Consider the following 18,780-nt stretch of genomic DNA (forward strand, 5'->3'; position numbering starts at 1 on the left):
GGATTGGGAGGGAATGAGAGAGGGGGCTACGGTTGGATACAAAGTAAATAATCTGTGATTAATATAAAAATTAATAAAAAATTTAAAAGATTCAGTTGTAAGACATTTTATTAATTAGTGATTGATGGGGGAGGGTCCAGGCCATTATGGGTGCTGCCATCCCTGGGCTGATGATCCTGGGTTCTATAAGAAACCAAGCTGAGGAAGCCATGAGAAATAATTTAGTGAGTAACCCCACTTTAGGGACTCTTCATCACTCTTTGCCTCCAGGTTCCTGCCCTGCATGAGTTCCTGTCCTGACTTCCTTTGATGATGAACAACAATATGGAACTGTAAGCTAAATAAACCCTTTCCTCCCCAACTTGTTTTTTGTCATGATGTTTTTGGCTCAGTAATAGAAGCCCTAACTAAGATATTAGCAATATAACTAAGCAGAGACTGAGTTTCCTTTATACCTTAATCAAAAAATTAAGTTTTATTTATTTTATATAAAACTCACTTTATAAGGTGCTTAATAAATCTTAGTGCTTCACTAATATTAACTTTAAACCTTTAATTTCATTAAGATACAGTAAATTGTTACCTCTATTTATAAATGGACTAGATGTTAGAGAGTTTATAACTGGAAGATTTGAAGAAATACATTGTCTACAAATTCTTGGAAGTAAACTGGACTCAGGGGTGTAAATTCTCACTTAGAAATATTTGGGTGAAGTTTCAACTGTTCTTATTTTCTTTTTTTAATTAAAATTTTTATTTTTACAGTTTTTTTTTTTCACTTTGTAACCCACTGGAGCCCCCTCCCTCATTCCTTTCCAGTCCCACCCTCCCTCCCTCATCTCCTCTTTGTCCCCCCCATTCAGTCCATCTTAGAAGGTATTATTTTAAAAAATTCTTCAGAAAGAAGATTCCCCAGAAAATTCTTCCACACAAAAGCAGTTGTTTAAAACAGTCACTTAAAAGTACACCAAACAAGTATGGAAAGTGAACTTTTATCATGGAAGTATTAGCTTACTGAGAGACTATTTGGTGTGTTGAAGCAACAGAAAATACATTTCCCTTTCAAGATGTTAATTTTTTGGTTTTTGTTTGGATGGTTGGTTTTTGTTGTTGTTGTTTAGTTTTTATTTCATAAAATAAGACCTTTCTTCTTGTTCAGGTCCTTGTTCTTCATATTTTTAATATTCTTCATCTTTTGAATTGAGAATAGATTCTACTCTAATGCAGTATATCTCAACCACAGTTTCACCTTCATCCATTCCTCCCACCTCACCTTTGCTCAGGTTCACTCTATCTTCATTTCATCTTGGAGCAGGTCTCCAAGAAACAACAGCCAAACAGGACACAAGATTCAATAAGTCAAGGCGTAGGCCCTTATATTAAATCCAATAGAGAAACAGCAGGCAAGAGTCAGACATACACCTGTTCCTACAGCTAGAAGGTCAACAGACCCACCAAGCTAACAGCAATAACATAAACACAAAGAATCTGATGCAGAGCCACTCAGCCCCAACCACAAAAATGCACAACCAAAAATCTCTGCAGCATGTGCTTGGGCAATGTGGGCACAGATCTATGGCGCTGCCAACAAACGTCTGGATTAACTTGCGGTCCACACTAGGAGAGTTCGCCAATGGCACACGCTGCTTTGATGACTAAGATGTGAACACTTAGCTTTTGGCCCACCTGCCTCATGATGTTCTTGTTCCTTATCTGCATAATCTACTCTAGAAGCGGTGAAAACTTTAAAGAAAAGAATGAACTCAGAAATGTGCTTCTTAGGTTAGCACCTCCTCCACACATACAACCTGCAAATATGCCTCTTGAGTCTGTCACTGTAATTTTTTTCTGCATTTTACTCTGCTTCTAATACTATGAAAACACATGACTCACTGACTTGAATGTTGTCTTTTAGTGTATTGAACTAATGATTCTGAGAGGTAGTCTGAGGAGCCTCTGGGAAAAAAGAGAAAGATTCTCTCCAAACTGCCCTCTGATTTGAACCTGGAAGATTAAAATTTTACCAAGATCCTTTACAAATCAGATGTTTTACTAATTAATAACACCCTGCCAGTTTCCCTCAAATATAATATTTTGATATAGAGGATATTTACAATGACCTTATGTACTAGGTTTGAAGTTCGTCCTTACTTAATCCATTGCAAAAAGATCTCTCTGTGCTACATTTGTGACTTTGGGACGGTGCCACAGTAAGGACTTTGATCCATTCACAGAAAATGAAAAAGCAGGCAAACACAATTCAAATGTCCAAAGGGAACACCTATTTTATTTTATGGAGATCATCTGAAGGTATCACTGAATATGCTTCAATTATTCTCAGCCTACAAGGAAGAGAAAAAGCACACAAGGTGGGTGAAAATTACTATGCATATATCTACTAGCATAACTTTTTTGTAGAAAAACAGTGAGAATTCAGCTTCTCAGAAAATGATTATCTCTGTAGAAATTGCTTTCCCCCCAACGGAAAGAATTGTAACTGATCAAAATGTGCCCTTGATATGAAGATATTAATCCTAAAGAGTAGTGCCCTCGTCACAGCTCTCTAAAGTGTGGATCCCAGTACCCAATTCTCCAAAGCACCATTCTAGCTTATAGTGTAACACATAGTGCCTTACTACAGCTGATCACAAATTCTCTGTAAAAATTCAATTTCTTGCGTGTATTAATTTTGTATTACATAACAAACTATTACTTTAGGCAATTGGAATTTCAGGAAAGTGTTATTAAAAGAAAGTGAGGACATTAATTATACTCTCTGCCAAACACCTCATTAAATAACATAAAGGAATGTTTTCTGCTGGTGAGGATTATGTAAGGATATCTCAGCAGATTTACACTGATGTTACACTGATGTGTGTGGCTTTGTAATGGTGGCATTGATAGGTGAAAAAGTATATGCTTATATAATCTGATGTAATTGTTACTAATGTAAGTATGTTTTAAATAACAACCTATTGAAAATGCAGTCAACTATTTTTGAGAAGTTAGTTAAAACAATTGATGTCTAGATATGCTCAATAGTAAGACATACTGAAGCTGAAATGACTCAAAGCTTCCTTTTTCATATAAATGTGTTAACAAAATAATCAAGAACCATATTCTATATGTATAGACAGAGAAAAGACACAGATTATTAAAACTTCACAGTCAAGCATTTTGAAAAAGAACCCTTAGAAACAGGATTGAGTTGTCAATCAATTCCAAACCATAATTTACATTACACTAGCAAGTATAATAATTTGGACCAATGCAGAGGAAATAGACCTGCTGATAGACATATTCTTAAAATGTATGTTGGATGATGCAAATGCTAATTTAATTAGTTATTTAAAGTCAGACGATTTCTTTCCTAAAATTCTGGCCTGTCAAAAGTAACAATCATACTTTAAATAACCCTGACTTTTCAATGTGGATGATATGAAGCACAGCATTACATCTTTATGTAGAATATGAAGGCATCAAAACACATGAATGATGTACATTGTGGAAAGATGACAAGAAAATTAAAATGTGGTTGATGAAATAAAAACCTTACAGAAATGTCACTGTTTATTTTTGCATATTATCCCAGTACACTGAGTACAAAAATAATTTTTAATTGGTTACAGATTGGCATAGTTTATCAGTGCAGTCAAAAGCAAACTGTTTCTATTGACTGTCATTTACATTATCCAAAGTACTAAATCTCAAAGTTTCCCAATTCAGTTCCTAGATACATTTTCTTCCATTTCTAAATTACAGCCAATAAGTGCAATCTCTCATCATCCTTTTCCTGGAGTACTCTAGAATTCAAAGATACCAAACTTATTCATGGCTTGCCACAAAATAGAACACTGTCTTCATATAATATATTTGTTGCTTTTGTTGTTTTTGCATATTTTCTGTTTGGATACACACATATATATACATGTATATATGTTTTTGAATGTATATATGCATGTATATGAGGGACAGATAAACAGAGAGAGAAAGAGAGGGAGAGAGAGATTCTCTGTGTCTTTCTCACTTTATTTGTAAGATTGACTTGTAACACAGAGACACAGAGTTATATCAGTATATAATTCCATAAAGACTTACAGGGATGCCATGAACAATATTCCATCAAAAAGAAGTTTAATGACTTTTAAAACATTAGATTCTGTTATGGCCTTTTGGAACAATATCTATTAAAAATATCCACTGTCCTGATTGTAGATTACCTGATTAAATAATTAAATTCAGGCACTACACATTGCTATGAAGAAGCAGAATCTTGATGATACTGTGAGATTAATTCCTCTAATTACATATGTGTGGTTTTACTCCTGTTCATTTCTGTATATTGATCCATTGTGTAAAATGCACTATTATTTACTAATTCACTCTAATATAAATAAGTAAATGAGCTATTAATTTTGAAAATGATTATCAATATATGATATGTGCTTTGTCTTCTTTGGCTTATAGTTTTACTTTTATCTATCTATGTTTGAGAAGAGAATTAATTCAACTCTTATAATGTTTTTAATAAACTCCTCTGAAATTTCTAGGATTTATGACAATTATGATTTAGACACAAAAGGGTGATTTTGTTGTTGTTGTCAATGTATTGATAATTTAAAAGGTTTTCTTTGATCACCTCCACCTGAGGGGAAGAAGCCTTACCAGTCCACAGAGGAAAAAGTGCAGCCAGTCCTGATGAGACATGATAGGCTATCATTGGGCTGGGGGAGGGGCATGGGAGAAGAAGAGGATGGAGGGTAGGATTGGGAGGGTGTGGAGAAGGAGACTACAGCTGGGATACAAAGTGAATAAACTGTAATTACTAAAAATAAAATTAAAATTAAAAAAATAATTTTTTTCATATAATGTATTTTGATTATGGTTTCAATTTTCATTGCCAATGCGATTCTCCCCATCTTTCCTCCCATCCAAATCTACTTCCTTTCTGCTTCTTCTCAGAAAAAACATCCATCTAAAGAATATTAATAAACATATGATAAAGTAAAATAAAATAAATTAAACCAGAAACAAATCAGAATGGTGCAAAACAAACAAGAAAAAGGCAGATAAAAAGCACAAGATGTAGATGCAGAGACACACACATTCACAAACACAGAAATCTCATAAGTAAATAAGCCGGAAGCCATAATAAATATGTAAAGGATCTGTAAGAAAGAAAAAACAAAAAAGCAATAAAATAAAAACAAAAATTAAAAATAAATAGATAGATAAGTGCATGACTAGACATTACTGGACAAAGAATAGCCCAAGGTGCCATTGAGTTTGGTCTGTGTTGGCCATCTACTACTGGGATAGGACCTGGGTATGTATACCTAGTGAGACTTTCTGAAGGAAAACAGATTTTTTTATTTGTGAGCATTCATCAGCTGGAGATAGATCCTGGGTTACTGATGTGGGCTTGTGTCCTCGTTTTTTCAATGCTGGAACCTCATCAGCTTTAGATCCATACAGGTCCCATGAAGGCTTTCATATTCTCTTTGGGTTCGTATGTGCATTGGTCCTTTTGTGTTTAGGAAGCCTTGTTTCCTTTGGTGTCCCCCATCATGCTTACTCTTTCCACCTCATCATCCACAACATTTGCTGAGCTTGGGAAGAATTTGTGAGACACCCCATTTAAGATCAGAATGTTGTGAGGAGTTATTTCACTAAGCACTTTAAGCAGAACAGTAGAGGTCTTTGGTCTATTTAGTCTCAGGTTCTTGACTAACTAAACAGCCTCAGGCATGTTCCAGTTAGTAAAGTGGTCCTTAAATCCAAGAAATTGAGCTGGCCCCTATCTCAAGCTTTCACAAAGCTTATTGGGGTAACCAAGCTTTGTGTCACTATTGCACTGGCTTGCTTGCAGACAGCTCATTGTTGTAGATTACAGGTGGGTTAGAGTTTATCTTTCTCTTTTGGTAACATTCAGAATCCCTATAAGTACGATGAACACTAGTCCATAAGGGTAAAGGTACGAGGCAGGAACCAGCTCAATTTCTTTGTTTTGATGGGCTGTGTAGGTGTTGTCTTCAGCAACAGGGCTTTGGTGTCAGTATAGGTATATTCCACACAACAGCTTTGGCAATAGCCTGGGTTGTTTGGGTATTGCTATGGGACAAATTTAGCCTACAATTTTATTATAGGTAAAACATCCCCAGTACCAGAAGTTGTAGCATAAGGTATCCAGGAGGGGTCCACTCAACCCTGTTATTTGGTAATTTCTTTCAGATTCACCTTTATATATGTATATTTTTAGAAAGCTTCTACTGTATTATGTTTCCATACAGCCTGACAAGTGGCCTTTTGGTTTTAGCTGTTCCTCTCATACTCTTTGCTGTGCTTTCCTCTTTCTTCATCCTTCCCATTTGCTCCTCAAATCCCAGTCCCTTCCCACACTCCACTGATTACTATCTATTCTATTTCCTACCACCACCACCACAAATGTCTTAATCCATACCTAATCTCAGCGGTTATATACTTTATAGCTTGCTTATAACATACTGAACAGGTAGAATAAAACAATATTTGTCTTTCCTGATCTGGGTATCTCACTCAAGATTTATTTTTCTAGTTTCATCCATTTTCCTATGAATTTAATGATTGTGTTTGTAATGGCTGAGCAATACTCTAGTGCATAAATATACTGTAGTTGATTCACCAGCTCATCCATTTACAGACATCTCGTTTGTTTCCAGTAGCTAGCTATTATGAATACATTGTGTACAACATGGTTGAACAACTGTGTTTGTAATAGGATGAAGCACACTTATTGTATATGCTCAAAAGCTGTATAGGTGTATAAGGATAGATATATTCCTGAGGAACTACTACACTGATTTCAATAGTAGTACAAGTTTGCATGCACACCAGAAATAGATGAACAACAGTCATTTGCTTTATTGATTTTGACCATTCTGACTGTAAGATGAAATATCAAACTGGTTTTGATTTGTATTTCCTTGATGACTAGTAATGTTAAATATTCCTTTTGGAGCTTCTTCATGATTTGGGTTATCTCTTTTGAAATAGTCTGTTCACCTTTTTACCAAATTTTAATTATGCTGTTTTCTTCATGTTTAGTTTTTTAATTAATTTATTCAATTTACATCTCAGGCATAGGCCCCTCCCTCTTCTCCTCTCAGTCCCATCCTCTCTCTTGCATCCCTCCTCCCTATTCCTCAGAATATCCTAGGTCATCTATCCACTTGAGGACAGAGTCCTACTCCCCCCACCCCGCGTGGCCTGGGAGGGAAGTACATTCAGGCACAACTGATCAAAAAGCAGTCAGGATAGTGTTTGTCAGAGATATGCCCCACTTCCTTAAGTAGTAGACTGAAATGAAGCCTAAGATGCCCATCAGGCTTATCTTCCCGGGTCTGTGCATTGTAGCATGTCAATCCTGTACTATATAACTAAAACCCACTTATAAGCAAGTATGTACCATTTGTTTCTTTCTGGGTCTGTGATGCCTCACTCAGTCTGATTGTTTCTAGTTCCATCCATTTGCCTGCAAATTTCATGATTTTCTTGTTTTTAATTTTTGTATAGTATCCCATTGTGTAAATGTACCACAGATTTTTTTTTTTTTTTTTTTTTTTATCTATCCTTCAGTTGAGGGACATCTTGATTGTTTCAAGCTTCTGGCTATTATGAATAAAGCTGCTATGTACATGACTGAGCAATTCTCCTTGTTTTATGGTAGAACATCTAACAGATATATGCCCAATATAGCTGGGTCTTGAGATAGCACTATTCCCAGTTTTCTGAGAAAGTGCCAGATTGATTTCCAAAGTGGTTGTAAAAGTTTCAGATAGAAGGAGAAGCAGACCTTCTCTATCAGAAGACTGGGGGAGAGGCATGGGAGGAGAAGAGGAAGAGAGGGTAGGATTTGGAAGGGGTGAGAGACAGGGCTGCAGCTGGCATACAAATGAATAAATTGTAATAAAAACAAACAAACAAACAAACAAATAAATGGGAAAAAAGCTTGCATTCCCACCAGGAATGGAGGAGTGTTCTTTCTCCACATCCTCCGCAGCATGTGTTGTCACTTAAAATTTTGATCTTAGCCATTTTGACAGGTGTAAGATGGAATATCAGAGTAGTTTTGATTTGTGTTTCCCTGATGACTAAGGACATTGAGCATTTCCTTAAGTGCTTCTTTACCATTCTAGATCCCTCTGTTGATAATTCTCTGTTTAACTCTGTATCCCATTTTTCACTGGGTTATTCTTTTTGTTTGCATTTAATTTATTGAGTTCTTTAAATATTCTGGATTTAGGCATTTGTCAGATATACCATTGGTGAAGCTCTTTTCTCAATATGCACATTGCTGTTTTGTTCTATTGACAATGTCTTTTGCTTTGCAGAAGTGTTTCAGTTTCAAGAGGTCTCATGTATTAATTATAGGTCTAAGAGCCTGAACTGTTATTCTGTTCAGGAAGTTGTCTCCTCTGCCAATGAGTTCAAGGCTCTTATCTACTTTCTCCTCTAGCAGATATAGTTTATCTGGTTTTATGTTGAAGTCTTTGATCCACTTGGACTTGAGTTTTGTGCAGGGTGATAAATATGGATCTATTTGCATTTTTCTACATGTAGACATCCAGTTAGAGCAGCACCATTTGTTGAAGATGCTGCCTTTTTTTTTCCAATGTGTGGTTTTGTTCCCTTCGACAAAAATCAGGTATGCATAATTATGTGAGTTTATTTCTGGATCTTCAGTTCAATTCCATTGATCCACCAGTCTATTTCTATGCCAGTACCATGCAGTTGTTTTTATTTTTAATTTTTTATTACTATTGCTGTATAGTATCTTCAGGTTAGGTATGGAGATACCTGCAGATGTTCTATTAGTGTATTGATTTTTTTTTTAACTATTCTGGGTTTTTTGTTTGTTTGTTTTTCCATATGAAGTTTAAAATTGTTCTTTTAAGGTCTGTAAAAAATTTAGTTGGTATTGTTATGGGGGATGCATTGAATCTGTAGATTGCTTTTTTTTTTTTTAACTATGTTAATCCTACTGATCTATGAGCACAGGAGAACTTTTCAACTTCTGGTACCCTCTTCATTTTTGTTTTTCCTTTAGGGACTTGAAGTTCTTGTCACATAGGTCTTTGACTTCCCTCTTTAGAGTTAACCCTGAGTACTTTATACTTTTGTGGCAACTGTGAAGGGTGTGGTTTCCCCAATTGCCATCTCAGACTGTTTGTCATTTGTACACAGGAGGGCTACTGATTTTTTTAAAATTAATCTTGTATCCAACTACTTTGCTAACAGAGTTTATCAAGTGCATGAGTTCTCTGATGTAATTTTGGGGGTTGCTTATCTGTACTATCATGTCATCTGCCAATAGTGATTTTCTAACTTCTTCCTTTCAAATTTGTATCAATTTGATCTCCTTCAGTTTTCTTACTGCTTTAGCTAGAAAGTCTAGTACTATATTGAAGAGATACAGAGAGAGGGAGCAGCCTTGCCTTGTCCCTGATTTTAATGGAATTGTTTTGAGTTTCTCTCCATTTAGTTCGATGTTGGATATCGGCTTGCTCTATATGGCCTTTATTATATTTAGGTACAGGCTTGTGTCCCAGGTATCTCCAAGGCTTTTATAATGAAGAGATGTTGGATTTTGTCAGGGGCTTTTTCTGCATCTAATGGGAATATCATGTGACTTTTTTTTTTCTTTTAGTTCGTTTACATGGTAGACTACATTGATGGATTTTCATATGTTGAACAATCCTTCCATCCCTTAAGATGAAGCCTATTTGATCATGGTGGATGATGTGTTTGATATGTTCTTGGATTCAGTTTTCAAGAATCTTAGTGAGTATTTTTCATCAATGTTCATGAGGGATATTGGTCTGAAATTTTCTTTGTTGAGTTATTTTTCATTGAGTTCTCAGGGTGATTGTGGCTTTATAGAATGAGTTTTGTGTAAATGTACCACACTTTCTGTGTCCATTCCGCTGTTGAGAGACATCTAGGTTGTTTCTAGATTCTTGCTATTACAAATAAAGCTGCTATGAACGTAGTTGAGCAAATGTCCTTATTGAATAGTGGAGAGTCTCTTGGGTATATATGCCCAGAAGTAGTATAGCTGGATGTTGAGGTAGCACTATTCCTAATTTTCAGAGGTAGTGCCAGATTGATTTCCAAAGTGGTTGTACAATTTTACATTCCCACCAGCAATGGAGAAGTGTTCCCCTTTCTCCACAACCTCTCCAGCATGTGTCATCCCTCGAGGTTTTTATCTTAGCCATTCTGATTAATTTAAGGTGAAATCTCAGGGTCGTTTTGATTTTAGTTTCCCGAATAACTAAATAAGTTAAACATTTCTCTTTTTGTAATATTTATTTATTATTAATTACAGTTTATTCACTTTGTATCCCACCTGTAGTCCCTCTCCCTTGTCCCCTCCCAATCCCACCTTCCCTCTCTTTTCTCCATTCATGCCCTTCTCATTCCCCTCCCCAGTCTACTGATTGGGGAAGTCTACCTCCCCTTCCATCTGATCCTAGTCTATTAGGTCTCATCAGGAGTTGGTGTATTGTCTTCCTCTGTAGCCTGGTAAGGCTGTACCCCCCTGAAGGGGAGGTGATCAAAGAGCAGGCCACTGAGTTTATGTCAGAGACAGTCCCTGTTCCCATTACTAGGGAACCCACTTGGACACTTAGCTGCCATGGGCTACTTCTGTGCAGGGGTTCTAGGCTATCTCCATGCATGGTCCTTGTTTGGAGTAGCAGTTTCAGAAAACAAGCTTGTGTCCAGGTTTTTGGTTCTGTTGCTCTCCTTGTGGAGCTCCTGTCCCCTCCAGTGTTTTTCTGCCATTCGATATTCCTCTGCTGAGAATTCTGCTTAGTTCTAGGTCCCATTTTTTAATTGGATTACTTGGTTTGTTAGTGTTTAACTTCCTCAGTTACTTATATATTCTGGATATGAGATGCAGTGTTGGTGACAATCTTTTCCCAAGTTTTGTAATATTCCTTCTGTTTCTATTTTGTGGAATAATTTGAAGAGTTAGTTCTTCTTTGAAAGTCTGGTAGAATTCTGAGCTAAAACCTTCTGGCCTTGGCCTTTTTTTTTTTTTTTTTTTTTTGGTTGGGAGACATTTGATGACTGTTTCTTTTTCTTTGAGTCTTATAGGGCTGTTTAAACTCTTTACCTGCTCCTGATTTAACTTGGCTTGGTGAAATCTATCAAGAAAATTGTCCATTTCCTTTCCATTAGATTTTCCAGTTTTGTGGAAGACAGGTTTGAACTGAGACCTAATGATTCTATGGATTTCCTTTGTGTCTATGTCTCCCTTTTCATTTCTGATTTTGTTAATTTGAGTATAGTCTCTCTTTCTTATAGATTGTTTGGTTAGGGCTTTGTCAGTCTTGTTGATTTTCTCAAAGAACCAACTCTTGGTTTCATTGAGTATTTGTATTGCTCTTTGTTTCTAATTTATTGATTTCAGCCCTGCCTTTGATTATTTTCTATGGTCTACTCTTCTTGGGTATGTTTGCTTCTCTCTTTTACTAAAAAGCCTTCAAGTGATCTGTTCAGTTGCTAATATGTGATCCCTCCAATTTCTTTCTGAAGGCATGTAGTGCTATGAACTTTTAGCACTGCTCTCACTATGTCCTATAAGTTTGGGTAAGTTGTGCCCTCATTTTCATTGACTTCTAGGAAGTCTTTAATTTCTTTATTTCTTTCCTCATGCAGTGATCATTGAGCATGGAATTGTGCAGCTTCGATATGCTTGAATGCTTTTTGTTGTTTCTGTTGTTGTTGAATTCTAGCTTTAGTCCATGGTTATCTGATAAAGATTAATGGGTTAATTCAATTTTTATGTATTGGTTGAAGTTTGCTTTGTGAATGACTATACGGTCAGTTTTGGAGAAAGTTCTCTGTGGTGCTGAGAAAAAAAAGTATATTTGTTTTCGTTTGAGTGAAAAGTTCTGTAGACATCTATTACGTCCATTTGATTTACAACTTCATTGATTTCATTGATTTTCTATTTAGCTTCTCTCTCAATGTTCTCTCCATTATTGAGAGTGGGAGGGATGTTGAAGTCTCCCACTATTATGTTTTGTGATCAATGTGTGATTTAAGCTTTAACAATGTTTGTTGTTATTGTTGTTGTTGTTTATGAACTCAGAGACCCTTGTATTTGGGGCATAGATGTTTAGGGTTGTCATGTCCTCTTGATGGAATTTTCCTTTGATGACAATGAAGTGTTCTTCCTCATCTCTTTGATTGATTTTGGTTGAATGTGTATCTTATTATATATCAGGGTTGCTATGCCAGCTCCATTCTTGGGTCTGTTTGATTGAAAAACCTTTTTCCAATTCTTCACTCTAAGGTGCTGTCTATCTTTGCTGCTGAGCTGTGTTTCTTGAATGCAGCAGAATGTTGGATTCTGTTTCCACAACCATTCTGTTTTCCCTTGTCTTATAATTGGAGAGTTGAGTCCATGTGTGTTGATAGATACTAGTGACAAATGACTGATAGTTCTTTTTATTTTTGAGTGGGTAGAGATACTTTGGATGCTGGTTTTCTTTAGGTTTTGCTATTGTAAAGTTATCAATATCCTGTGTTTTTCTGGGTATAGTTGACATCTTTAAGTTGAAGTTTTCTATTTTAGTATCTTCTGTAGGGCTTGATTGGTACATAGGTATTGTTTAAATTTAGTTTTGTCACAGAATATCTTGTTTCCTCCATCTATGGTGATGGAAAGTTTTGCTGGGTATAGTAGTCTGGATTGGCATTTGTGGTCTCTTAGTGTCTGCATGATATCTGCCCACGCCCTTCTTGCTTTCATAGTCTCTGTTGAGAAGTGAGATGTGATTCTGATTGGTCTACCTGTATATGTTACTTGGCCTTTTTTCTTTGTCACTTTTACTATTTCTTCTTTGTCCTATAAAATTAGTGTTTTGATTATTATGTGACAGGAGGAATTTCTCTTCTGGTCTGGGCTATTTGGTGTTCTGTAAGGCTCTTTTATGTTTAAGATCACCTTATTCTTTAGGTTGGGGAAATTTTCTTCTATGATTTTCTTGAAAATACCTTCTACACCTGGGAATCTAGAATCTTCTTTTTCATCTATTCCTATTATTCTTAGGTTTCATCTTTTCATGTTGTCCTTGATTTCTTGGATGTTTTCTATCAAGAATTTTGTTGTTGGTTTTTTTTTGTTTGTTTGTTTGTTTTCTTAAAGCAATGTATGGATTTCTTCAACTATATGTTCAATGCCTAAGATTCTCTCCTCAATTTCTTGTATGCTTACCTCTGTGGTTCCTGATCTCTTCTGTAAGTTTTCCAGCTCCAGGATTTTCTCAGTTTGTTTTCTTTATTTATTCTAATTCTGTTTTCAGGTCTTCAACAGATTTACTCATTTCTTTCACCTGTTTGATTGTGGTTTCCTGTCTGTCCTTGATGGCCTCTATTTGTTTGGTTTTATTTTCTTGTATTTCTTTGAGATATTTGTTCCTTTCCTCGTCATATGCCTCTAAAAACTGCATAAGCATAGATTTAAGGTCATTTTCCTGTGCTTCAGCTGCATTACAATATTCATTGTTTTCTGATGGTGCCATGATGTTTTGGTTTTGTTGATTGTGTTCTTATGCTTGCCTTTAGCTATCTGGTTGTCCATAGCCTTGACTGTTGTTCCTTGAACCTTGATTGAAGCCTGAATCCACCTGTCCCTGGAGTCTGGAGTAGTCTTCAAGATGAAAAGAGAGGTCCAGGGGAACAAGAATGGGTGCTGGCATTTTGTATGCAGTCATACTGCAATGGGTATATCAGAAATACGGGTGTGGGCACAGATGCCCTAAAGCAAGGGTGATTCAGATGGATGCAGTTGGCGTAAGCACAGGTGGCACAGGTGAGGGTACCTTCACGGACAGGGACACAGGCATCTCAGGTGGAAGCTAGGGGAAAAGAGTATCTTCCTGAGGTGGCTATAGAGATCTGATTCCTCAGATGGCAGCTGAGCTGTGGCTTATAGGTCTACTAGACACTGTACACCTGAGATTCAAATTCTTCCTGGCTTTGACATATTGGATCAAGGATTAATAGGATTCTTATTGTCTATCTTGTCTTCACAGAGGGACCAGTTGAACCCTGGTTTGCAGGTTGGGATACTGTCCCTCAAATCCAGAAGTTATCTTCAGAGAAGTGGGAGGGATTAGATGTCTGGCTGCTGGATCAAAGGGTCCCTGGACCAGGGGGTCTGCACTTTCTTGAGTATGCAGAAAGGACAAGGGCTCACAGTTCATGACTCCTGTACTCAGGAGATGGCCATGGGGAGATGGGTGTGGATAAAATAGTCCCCAAATTCTTGGATATTCCCTCCCATCTGGAAAGAACAAAGGTGGTGTTTTTGGTCCAGCTGCTTGTTTACCCACCACCTTTGCAGTCTCTGATATTCTGCCCCATAGATGCAGTACATACTGGTCACACTACCTTGGAACCCCCAATTTTAGTTTTTGTCAGAATGATGGTGTCCTTTGCCATACAGATTTTCAGTTCCATGTGATCCCATTTACCAATTGCTGTTCTTAGAGACTATGATATTGGTGTTCTGTTGAGAAAGTCCTGTCTTCTGCTAGAGAGTTCAACACTACTCCTCACTTTCTCTTCTAAGCATCAGGATATCTTGCCTTAGGTTGAGGTCGTTGATCCATTAGGGTTTGAGTTTTTCAAAGGGTGATAAGGATGTTTTCTTTTCCTTTCTTTACATGTAGTCATTCATTTTGACCAGCACCGTTTTGAAATTGCTATATTTTTTCTGTGTGCTTCTTTATAAAACAAAAACAAACAAACAAACAAACAAAAAAAAAAACCAAGGTTCATAACTGTTTGATTTAAGTCTGGGTCTTTACTATTATTCCATTCATCAACATGTCCTATTTTGTGCCAACATTGTGTACAGTTTGAAATCAAGAATGGTAACAATACCAGCAGTTCTTTCAATATTCACATTTATTTTAGTTATTCAGACATGTGTGTGTGCGTGTGTGTGTGTGAGCATGCATGCTTTCATATGAAGATGCAAATTGCCATTTCAGGCTGTGAAGTATTGTGTTAAAATTTTGTTGTAGCTTGCCTTTAGTCTGTGGATTGCTTTCGGTAGTATGGCCATTTTTATTGTGTTATTCATGATTCATGAGCATGGGAGATCTTTAGATTTTCTGCTGTCTTCTTCAATTTCTCTCTTCAATGTTTTAAAAATCTTATCATAAAACCCGTTCCTTGCTTATTTAGAGTTAACTAAAGTTATTTTATATTTTTAGAGATTATTGTGAAAGGTATTTCACTGATTTCTTGTCTATCTATTCATCATTTGTACATAGAAAAGCTACTAAATTTTGTGTGTTAATTTTGTATCCTACTACTCTTCTGAAAGTGTTGATTAGTTGTAGGAGATTGCTTCTGGAATTTTTAGTCAATTTGGTATATAATCATATGATCTGTAAATAAGATATTTTGACTTCCAACCTTCCTGTTTGTATCCATGTAATTTCCTTCAGTTGTTTTACTGCTCTAGCCAAGACTTCCAAGTACAATATTGAATAGGAATGAGTGAACAGACTGATTTTTAAGTGTATTTTCTTAAGGAATTTTTCATATTTCCTCCCTGGGAGTCTTCCACCAGATGCCAGCTAAAGTGGAATTAGTGTAAATTAGTTACTTTGGATAGTGTAGACATTTTGGTATTTGTTTTTAACATTTTTAGGCTATTCTCTCCAGTTAAGACAAGCAATTTCTTAGCATTTAACCAATTTATTAGCATATTTTAGATTAACAAACAAAAGACTTAAAAAATAAAAAATTCTGAATAAATATTAAAATTGATTGTTTATAATTTTGCAAAAACATTTATTTTATACTGTGAAAAATGCAAACACCAATTTTAAGACTGTAAAAATGTTATTACTTAAAAATAAATTTAGAAAAAAAAGAATTATCAAAGACAGAAAGATCTCAAAATTAAATAGTATTTTAATTACTTCTGGAATGCTAACTACCTTTATGATTATTTAATGATGTGTATATGAAATCTGCAAATATTCATGTGTTGAAAGCTTAGTTCTCAACACTCCGAAGTGTGATGTGTGGTAATGTACTGGATCACAAAGGCTCTAATTTCATCAATTAATAAAACCACTGAAAGACTAATGTGGTGTCTTTATAATATGGCAGAACTAACAGTGCACTGAGGCCCAATATAGCAACTGGTCACTGGGAATTATGGATTGATGCTCTGATTCAACACAAAATCCATATGTATAGATCTTATAAACTGTAATGGACTAAAACCTTTGAAGTTCTATGAGACCCCAATTCAGCCTTGTTTTCTGTAAGTTTCTTGGGTCAAGGTCTTTTCACTACCTGACAAAAATTACTAAAACTAACTAAAAAATTACTTATTAAAAGACGACTTCCCATACTGAAACTTCTTCTATTGCAACAGATCAATATCATATTTACCTGATTTTATGTTTGTGTATTTTTACACAGTACCCAAAAAATTATAACAAGATTTTTTTGTCATTTGAAATAGAGAATTTATGTGGAAAATCCTCATATCTAACATTTAGAGGCTATTGAAATTAATCAAATAGGCTATCATTAATAGCAAATGAGACAGCCATTAAAGATAGTCTTGCTTATATGAATTAACAATTTTATTTCCATATTATATCAATAGAAAATTAAAACAAGATGTCAAATGTTAATTCTACTGTCCCATTTTAAACAAAACCCTGCATAATTAGATATGTTTTGTATATTTTTGTACAAATAAACATGAGAAAAATGATCATAGATTAATTGGCAGAACAGAAGCTTTAGAATCATAGTTATTTATTATTATTTATATATTCTGGATACTGAAAATTTATGAATGATATAAAACTCCTTTATAATCAGAGAAATGAATCAAAGTATTTTAATTAAATAAAATGTCTAAAATCTATTTTCAGTGGATGTTAAATCACTTAATAAGTATCTATATGACTTTAGTACAATTACAGACTTTTATATGTTCTGGGCTTGAATGTAGGTCAGTATATATTTAGCTGCACATGACCCTGACTTCAGTCTCCAATAACAAATAGACATGCTGTGATATCACATCAGACAGTACACAAGTTGCATAACAATTGATCATTATCTTCATGGAGCAAGAAATACATAATTCCTTTACCTGTTCGATAACATGTAAAATATGTTATAAAGATACATTTTTCTCTGGTTGCTTTCCAAGCAAAATATTGCTTGCACTCAAATTAGATATATGCAAAAGTCTTATGACATTGAATTCTTATGCAAATTATTGGATACATACTGATTTCCAAGTAGCCATAAAAATTTTAAACACACATAATCTAAGCTAATTTAAGTCTAGCCATGTTTATTTCATAAATGTCTATTCCAACCTCTGATCCTTAGACACAAAGCAATAATCTTCCTTGAAACCATTCATGAAAGCACAAGCCACACAAATGAACACACTGAGAAGTACAGGTGACAGTAGTTCTATTTTTTCCATTTATTTACTTAATCACTTTTTTTTAATTTTTATTAATTACACTTTATTCATTTTGTATCTCCCCATAAGCCCCTCCCTCCTCCCCTCCTGATCCCACCCTCCTTCCCCTTTCTGCATGCATGCCACTCCCCAAGTCCACTGATAGGGGTGGTTCTCCTCTCCTTTCTGATCTTAGTCTTATCAGTTCTCATCAAAAGTGGCTGCATTGTCCTCTACTGTGGCCTGATAAGGCTGCTCCCCCCTCAGGGGGAGGTGATCAAAGAGCAGGCCAATCAGATTATGTCAGAGGTTGTCCCTCTTCCCATTACTATGTAACCCACTTGGACACTGAACTGCCATGGGCTACATCTGTGTAGGGGTTCTAGGTTATCTCCACGAATAGTCCTTGGTTAGAGTATGAGTCTCTGGGAAGTTCCCTGTGTTCAAATTATCTTGTTCTGTTGCTCTGCTTGTGGAGTTCCCGTCCCCTCCAGCTCTTACTATTTCCCACTTCTTACATAAAATTCCATTCACTCTGCCCATCAGTTGGCCATCAGGCTCAGCATCTGCTTTGACAGTCTATACTGCAGAGGCTTTCAGAGGCCCTCTGTGGCAGGTTCCAAGGTTGTTTCCTGTTTTCTTCTGGCTTTCAGAGGCCCTAAATGTTAGGACCTGGAAAAGATCATCCTGAGTGAGTTGTCCCAGAAGCAAAAAGACACGCATGGTATATACTCACTCATATAAACATACAACATAGAAGAAACCCACTAAAATCTGTACATCTAAACAAACTAAGCAAAAGAGAGGACCCTAGCTAAAATGTTCAATCCCCATCCTGAAAGGCAAAGAGGATGGACATCAGAAGAAAAAGAAAATAGGAAACAACCCTGGAACCTACTTAATCACTTTTGAGCCGGATTACCATCCCCTCTTTTTTCTTCTCCCAGTCCCATACTTATACCTCTCACCCTTTACCTCCTCCTTCCCCCTTTATCTCAGTGAAAGCGAGACCACCAGGGGTACCATCTCATCCTGACACATCAAGTTGCGACACTCATAAGCACATTTTCCAGTGAGGCCAGGCAAGGCAGCAGAGTCAGAGATTGCGCCCACTCCAATTGTTAGGGGACCCATATAAAGAACAAGCTGCACATGTGCTGCATGTGTGCCGGGTGCTTAGGACCAGCCCACACATCTTTGTTTGGTGCTTCAGTCTCTGTGAGCCCCAGTGGGCCCAGGTTACTTTATTCAGTAGGTCTTATTGT

The 18,780-nt window shown here is 36.2% G+C and overlaps 1 long non-coding RNA gene across 1 annotated transcript in view; it reads left to right on the forward strand.

Moving 5' to 3' along the window:
• The first annotated feature begins 2,280 nt into the window (after positions 1-2,280).
• Positions 2,281-18,780, forward strand: part of LOC129683943 (uncharacterized) — a 45,043-nt gene continuing 28,543 nt past the window's right edge. Inside the window, exon 1 of the long non-coding RNA XR_008721224.1 lies at positions 2,281-2,369. This is a non-coding gene — a long non-coding RNA (uncharacterized LOC129683943). The remainder of the gene's footprint in view (positions 2,370-18,780) is intronic.

The sequence above is a fragment of the Psammomys obesus genome, unplaced genomic scaffold (genome assembly GCF_907164565.1).
Source record: "Psammomys obesus unplaced genomic scaffold, mPsaObe1.curated_primary_1811, whole genome shotgun sequence".
Lineage (NCBI taxonomy): Eukaryota > Metazoa > Chordata > Mammalia > Rodentia > Muridae > Psammomys > Psammomys obesus.